Here is an 8,486-nt window from a genome sequence, read left to right as displayed (position 1 = left end):
GTAGATAGCAAGAGGTGCATCATAAACAAACAAACAAATAAAATATATATGTCCAAGAGAGAAATTTGCCATAAGGTACTTGGTGTATATATGTGAGTTTACATTCAGCCTTTTTTTTGTCACAGAGTTTGCCTTAATATCTGGTTGAAGTATTTGAAGCTAAAATTTATCCCCATTATAAAATACATTTTATTTCAATAGTCACTAAAGGTTTAAAATAGAGGCATCCAGATATATTAGATATCCGATTAACATTATAAAAGCAACATATTAAATCAGAATAGAGAACCAATAATTAAGTTTTTAACTTGCTTCTGTAGCTGCTACTTCTCAAGTTACTAAATGGTAAGACCATCACAAACAAATGTCAAGAATTCCTATGAGAAATAAAGGAAGCTTTTTGTGGTATTTGCATAGAGGGTGGGAAAATAATTCAATTCATAAATACATCAAAGAAAAAATAGAATAAGAGTGGAAAAGGAGTTCACGATAGATGAAAAGGCCTTTGTTAATATTTTAGTCTGAATGCCTGAAATCCTACATTATGAGCTTATTTTAATAGTTAAATAGACAACCTGTGATCTGTTGGATGATTGTTTCAGACTTATTTCCTTTCTTCCTAAACAAAGAAACCGAATTATCATAAGTGGACACAAAATCCGAGGGAGTGGGAATGACTTTCGAATTCCTGTTGGCTTCCCTGCTTAATTACTACTGGGAAGCTGACAGTGACCATTGAAAATTCTTCCTTCCTTCCTTCCTTCCTTCCTTCCTTCCTTCCTTCCTTCCTTCCTTCCTTCCTTCCTTCCTTCCTCTCTCTCTCCCTCCCTCCCTCCCTCCCTCTCTTCCTTCCTGGCTTCATAATTGACCTTCTAGGAAGCTGTCAAAGAAGATTGCAAATAGTAATCACATGACCATGAGATGTTTCAATATTGTAATTGCAACCCAGGCATTGAGCCCTCAGATTGCAATTATGTTATCACAGGGAATCTGTGACAGATAGCAATAGCACTAGCACCTAGACTTACATACCACTTCATAATGCTTTACACCCCTCTCTAATCTGTTTACAGAGTCAGCCTATTGCCCCCAACAATCTGGGTCTTCATTTTACTGACCTCACAAAGAAGGAAGGCTGAGTCAACCTTGAGCCATTTAGAATCAAATTCCTGGAGTGAGCAGTGAGATAGCCTGCAGTACTGCATTCCAACCACCGCGCCACCACAGCTCTTAAGTATGTATGAGTACTGGTCATAAGCATCATAAGTTTGAATGGTAGCTGAATGATTGGTTGGTAAGCAAGGACCACCTGTACCATTTCCTCTAGTATATTTTTCCTCCCCATCTTCTTTGATAGCAGGGCAAAACCAAGTCAAACTCCACTACCACGATCCACTGCATTAACATTTATTATTCCAATTTGAAGATCCTTTTCCACTTAATCCCAGGTATGCACTTTACTATAAACTGAGATTACAAATTATACCTTAGGGAGTCAGACCCCTGAAGTGTTATGAGAGGTGGGGGTGGAATATTAAATTAAATCATATAAGTATAATTATTTATTTTATTAAATTAAGCCCTACATGGGACTGCCCTTGTAAAGTATTTGGAAGCTTCAATTGGTTCAAAACGCAGCAGCCTGCATGGTTTTGTGCAGGCCTAGGTGTACATATATACAAAAATGAAAGTTGCTTTGGCTGCCAATTTGGTTCCACATCTAGGTCAAGGTGCTAGTTGTCACCTTTAAAGCCTTACATGACTTGGAACCAGATTATTTGAAGGACCTTCTGATATCTATCTGACCTACCATAGTGGGGAAGCAAGAATGCTGTGAGCCCTTCTCTTAAGGAGGTGCATCTAATAGGACACAGAAGAAGGGCATTCTGCTTGGTAGTAGCTCCCTCCCTGTGGCACATCATCCCCACAGAAATAAGATTGGCCCCCATTTTGACACTCTTTTGCAAGACCCTGAAGACCTGGTTTTGCCAACAGGCCTGGGAACCCAGAGTGAAATGGAGCACATCTAGTGGCTTATTGAGATTGATTGTTATTGCAAGGGAAGTGAGGTGTTTTGCTTTTTTTGTTTTATATTGTTTTTGTCTCTGTAAGCTACTATCACTGTGAGTTAGGCGATCATATAAATTTTCTTAAATAAATAAATTAAATTTCTGTGCCATCCATCTAACCAAGAGGTGACTCTAGGCAGCTTAGAACCAGGTTTATGTGGAACAGATTTGATAAAAATGAAGGGGTGGGTAGTAGTAGTAGTAATAATAATAATAATAATAATAATAATAATAATAATAATAGTAATAGTAATAGTAATAATGATGATGTTGGCAGGGACCTTGGAGATCATCTAGTCCAAACACCTGCTCAGGCAGGAAACCCTATACCAGTGATGACGAATCTTTTAGAGACCAAGTGCCCAAACTGCAACCCAAAACCCACTTATTTATCGCAAGGTGCCAACACAGCAATTTAACCTGAATACTGAGGTTTTAGTTTAAAAAAAACTCATTCATTAACATCTTTTGTCTTAAAAAAAAATCACAATAACAGAGCTTTCAATGATACAAACAACTTTTTATTGAAATGTAAAAGTTTGCATTTGGCATGCTTTTGAATAATTTGTTCAATTTGTATGTTGTATGCTGTTGTATGCATGCTGATAATTTGTCTTTGTAAGTTTGAGAGCAACACATGCAGCACTCAGGTCATCTGCTAGTCTGTTTCTGATGTCAGATTTGATATAATTCAAAGCTGAAAACAGCTGCTCACAAGCATAAGAGGATCCAAACAAAGTAAGAAAAGCAATCCCAAGTGCTTTCATTGACTTAAAATTATTTGGCAGAGCATTCCACACTCTAAGGATTTCATTTTCAGAATTAACTGTGCTGTCCTTTGTCATCCCTTCTATCTTCTCAAGTGTTTCACGCAGATCTTAGAATGTGTAGCACACATTTCCCATACACAGAAGGCTTGCAGACCCTCATTATCCATACAAGCTCTCATTTTCCCATTAGCAGGAACCCAGGATAGTTCCTATGGACAGCAGCCAATACAAAGTTCCCCCTGATAATCCCAGTACAATGAATGCCATGTTTGTCCTGTCCTCTCATATAGCACACATACCAGCTTCTTCCTCACTGATGTCACCTCCTGTGCTGTTTCCCTCAGCCTGTGCTGTGCAGTGTAGAGTGCTGGCTGCGTAGCTGGCTGGCTGTATGAGTGGCTGGAACATGGGAACATAAGAACATAAGAAGAGCCCATTGGATCAGGCCAATGGCCCATCTAGTCCAGCTTCTGTATCCCACAATGGCCCATATCTATAATAAGGTAGCACACATCCATCAGGGCTGATAACCTGTGATGGATTTTTCTTCCAGAAATTTGTCCAATCCCCTCTTAAAGGCATCTAGCCTAGATGCCATCACCACATCCTGTGGCAAGGAGTTCCACAGGTTAATTACATGCTGAGTAAGTAGGTGTTCCTCTTTTATTGAGCAGGGGAAGAGTAACTGCTCTTTCACACTCAGCAGTGTCTTTTCTGGTGGCTGTCTGCTGGTGCAGTATAAAGTAACATTTTTGTATTATGGTAATTCATTATAAATACATCTTTGACTAAAGAGCTGACTTCTATGAACTTTAAAGTTCCTGTGGGAAATTTTTTTATAAAACTTTGTTATGTGGATATATACTGGATTATACATTTTTGTGCAATGGATGCTAAATCACAGAATCCATTTTATTTATCCTCATGTGTAGAAATATGTATGTTTGGGTAGTGAATTTGTGGGGAGTATTTCCAAAAGTAAATTAGGATTTCATGACTCTATATCATAAAAATATAGATTTGAATTTTTACAGTGCAGTCAAAAAGACAAATGTTATATACCCATCATTACTTTGGGAAGGATACCACTAAACACATAATTAAGATCATTTTAACCTTCCTGGATCTGACTACTGAGAATAAAAATGCCAGAAATATTGGCCATTTCAGTGTTGCTAAGGACGGAAGAAGGTAAGTGCTACAGTACTTCCAACTCACGTGGATTGGTCTCACAATCAAGAGTTCTCTTTTAAACTGATCTGTTCAGAGGAATAATAAAGAAACACTTCCATTGCTCGAATTTCAATAAGGGAGCCACAAGGCAACAACATGAAAGACAATTTGGGTTGTTGGTTAAGCACTAGGCTAGAAACAGGGAGATTGCGAGTTCTAGTCCCGCTTTAGGCATGAACTTTAGGTCAGTGACTCTGAGCAACTTTTAAGTCAGTCACTCCTTTACAACTGAACTCATCTCACAGGGTTGTCGTTGCTGTGGGGAAAATAGTGGAGGAAAGAGTATTAGGCTTGAGTTATTTATAAAGGCAGGATAAACATGAATTAACATGAACCAAGATGTACGTCAGCAGAAGTGATGGGGAGAGTGGGGATGGGAACCAACTGCATAAAATTATTAAACATACCATGATGTTAACAGCGCTATGAAGGCTACCACAAATGGCTTAATAAAATAACCAAACACTTTCATGGGATTAAAAATGGAGGGAACATGAGTATGAGAAATGCTACAGTCCAAAGAATTTCCCCCTCCTCTCCTCCCCCTTCATTTAAAAGGCAGCTCCCGAAGCTCTGGGTATGGCAAAGCTTCAGCCGGTCACCTTGGGGCGGGGTCTGGGCAACTTTCTGATTAAGCGTCAGTTTAGGAGGCGCAGAGGTCATGTTTTTGGGGGGAAGGGTGGGGGTTTGGTGGGGTTGTTACTTTAAAATGGGGAACACCCATCTTAGTTATTGTTAATGGGAAAGGCTTTGCTCTGACATGCGGTAAGATGGTAAGTTCAAGGAGGCCGTCGTATTCCATTCAGCCATGTGTTGGCTTTTCCGTGATACAACTCTTGTTGTGTTTTAAAAAATGGTTTAAAGGTCTGGGGGGGGAAAACGCAATGAGAATAAACAAGTGAAGTTTGGCATACAGGCTGCCTAAAGCGAAAAGGTTTTATAAAACCCAGATTAAAAAGCCACTTGCCCAGGGAGATTTTGATGCAGGTTGCTTAGATGGATGAGACGGCATGCATGCCCACAGAGAGGGCTCTGACTGCCCTCTCAGGTACACGTGCCATAGGTTCAACACCACCGCCCTGTAACGATTTCAGTCAAATGCCTGTTCAGTCTCTTCTTAAAAACTTCCAATGTTGGAGCATTCACAGCTTCTGGAGGCAGGTTATTCCACTGATTAATTGTTCTAATTGTCAGGAAATTTTTCCTTAGTTCTAGGTTGCTTCTCTCCTTGATTAGTTTCCATCCGTTGCTTTTGTCCTGCCTTCAGGTGCTTTGGAGAATAGATTGGATCCCTCTTCTTTGTGGCAACCCCTGAGATATTGGAATACTGCTATCATGACACCCCTCGTCCTTCTCTTCATTAAACCAGACATACCCAATTCCAGCAACCGTTCCTTGTAAGTTTTAGCCTCCAGTCCCCTCATCATCTTTGTTGCTCTTCTCTGTACTCTTTCTAGAATCTCTAGAACAACTTTTTTACATCATGGTGACCAAAACTGGATGCAGTATTCCAAGTGTGGCCTTACCAAGGCATTGTAAAAGGGTATTAACACTTCACATGATCTTGATTGTATCCCTCTGTTAATGCAGCCTAGCACTGTGTTGGGTTTTTTGGCAGCTGCAGCATACTGCTGGCTCATATTTAAGTGATTGTCCATTAGGACTCCAAGATCCCTCTCACAGTTACTACTATTGAGCAAGGTACCCCCTACACTATACCTGTGCATTTGGTTTTTCTTGCCTAAATGTAGAATCTTGCTTTTTTTCACCATTGAATTTCATTTTGTTAGATAATGCCCAATGTTCAAGTCTGTCAAGATCCTCCTGTATGTTAAACTTATCTTTTGGAGTATTGGCTATTCCTGCCAGCTTGGTGTCATCTGCAAATTTGATGAGTTCCCCATCTATCCCCTCATCCAAATCATTGATGAAGATGTTGAAGAGCACTGGGCCTAGAACAGAGAATTGCTTAATTGTCTGAAATAATTTGTGTCCTAGTATTTTATGCCTATATAACTTACATACTTGATTCTTTTGTGTTATAATCTAAATGTTAGATTTAAATTACCAGGATGATAGTGTTTTGGTTTGGTTTTTATTTTCATAAGGGAAAAGTTTTTATATGTTTAGTATTAGGTTTATAGTTTTAATATTTATCTTTTTAATTTTTATTTATTTTTTATTTTAACTTTTTTATTAAATTTACTTTTTACTTTTTTATTTTACTTTTCATTTATTTATTTTATCATATTTGTATGGCTATTTTATTGTACTTTACCATCTTTTATCTTGCAGTATGCTGGGAACTGAGCAAAATAAAATATTGCTCATTCAGCTTAGTGGAAATTTCAAAAACATGGATCGTTTACAGACAGATGGTCCTAGTACCATCAGCAGAAGGCCCTGCATACTTCCTTTGACAGATTGTTTCTGGTGGAGAAAATTGAAATAACTGTAAGAAAAATACTAAAAATATGGGAGACAAAGAGAAGGATCCCCCCCCCATACACAGTGTGATGAAATGCCTGCAATAAGTTCTTTCTTTAATAAAATTCAGATAAATAGTAGAAAAACACTCAGTACTCCATATAACCCAGGTCACTTCACTTCAAATCTCACCACACTTGAAGTTCTACCAAAAAAAGGCTTATGGAGCCAAGTTATAAAGAGAGTTGTGATGCAGACCTTTCTTTAAAGGAAAAGAGCGAGCCTTTTCTGCTACTGAATCTGCCCTGTAGAAAATTCTCCCCTCAATGGTACGGTAGCCCCCCTCCACCTGGCCTTTCAGAAAGGTGTGAAAACATGGCTCTGCAGCCTTGCTTGGTGCTCACAGCACTCAGCCACCGGGCTAGTTAACACTCTGAAAAGCCTGCCCAGATTTTAATTAAATTTTAGCATTGATTTTTTTAAAAATTTTATATGCTGTTTAGGGAAAGAAAGAAAGAAAGAAAGAAAGAAAGAAAGAAAGAAAGAAAGAAAGAAAGAAAGAAAGAAAGAAAGAAAGAAAGAAAGAAAGAAAGATTGTTTTTGTCTATGTGAGTTGAGCAATCATATAAATTTTCTTAAATAAATAAATTAAATTTCTGTGCCATCCATCTAACCAAAAGGTGACTCTCGGCAGCTTATAACCAGGAACAGATTTGATAAAAATGAGGGGGTGGATATAAATACAAATGAAAGAGTTCATACGTATGCATACATGAAAGGAATTCATAAGTTGATGATAGTTACGCATTACACTCCAGTGAATGGTGATAATGAAAGAACAGGAATGAGATTTGGGGAAAATTGTACCATGGGGAAAAAATTATCCCATTAGCAGTTAGGAAACTCATCTTGTGCAATTTGTAATGGGTTACTGGACACTTTGCCAAAGAAGAAAGTGTTAATGATAAAGATGTAATTACATACCTGATGATCTACATATACAAAAATCTTTCTAATATTTCCAACTCTGCAATATAGGATGCAATTTAAGCAGCCTATGCTCTTTGTTTTAATGATAAATTAAAAGAAATTTGGTGTCATCACTGAGTCAGTTTACAAAGCAAGAATCCCAAATTTGAGCATGCTATGTGTTGTGTCCTGAGCCTGCACAAGCAGGCTCGGGATGTTGCAATGGTCCTGGGCATTCTAGAAGCTGCCCGGGACCAGATTGAGTGGCGCCAGCTTTGCGCGCATGCGCAAGGCACAAAACCGCTCTGATTGTTGCCATTGTGTCCGGGGATCTGGTCATATAAAAAGAGGCCTGCGTGCTTTGCTCGTTGTTGGTGTTTTGGCTGAAACGAATTAAAGAGCTGTTTAGTACAAGATGTGTCTTCATCATTCGCCATTGTTCGAAGGACTTAACACTGGGGACGAGGATGGGATACTTTATCAGCTGAACAGGAAGAAGCTGTAAAAAAAAACTTACCCAAAGAAGTCCTGAAGAAGGGAAGACGGCATTAAAATCAGCGTCCCAGCCTGCCAGTATAGTATCGCTGGAGAGTGAGCTCGGCTGAAAGACCCCTTCCCTAAGAGAAGCGAGTGGTGAAGTGCAACTACAGGATGGCAAAGATCAGCCGTTTATCCAAATTCGATGTTTCACACCCAGAGAGATGGGAATCCTACATTGCAAGGGTGGAGAATTACTTCAGGGTAAACCAGATTAGAGAAGATGGCTTGTAGGCTGCAAACCTGTTTTGTGTCTGTGGATAGGAAGCCTTTGAAATTGCAGAGAATCTGGTGGCCCCTGCACCTCTGGAGTCAGTAACGTATACTGACTTAGAGAAACTAATGAAGGAACATTTCCAGCCCAAGTTGTCTGTCATTACTTGGAGGCACACGTTTGAACAAAAGGACCAGAGGGCAGGTGAATCTGCTAAGGATTTTATTGCGGCCTTGAGGCGAGCAGCCAGACCGTGTGAGTTTAAAG

Source organism: Crotalus tigris, unplaced genomic scaffold, assembly GCF_016545835.1.
Source record: "Crotalus tigris isolate CLP2741 ecotype Arizona unplaced genomic scaffold, ASM1654583v1 scf7180000018838.1047803, whole genome shotgun sequence".
Taxonomy (NCBI): domain Eukaryota; kingdom Metazoa; phylum Chordata; class Lepidosauria; order Squamata; family Viperidae; genus Crotalus; species Crotalus tigris.
The sequence above is the reverse complement of the archived record's forward strand: the minus strand, read 5'-3'. Positions refer to the sequence as shown.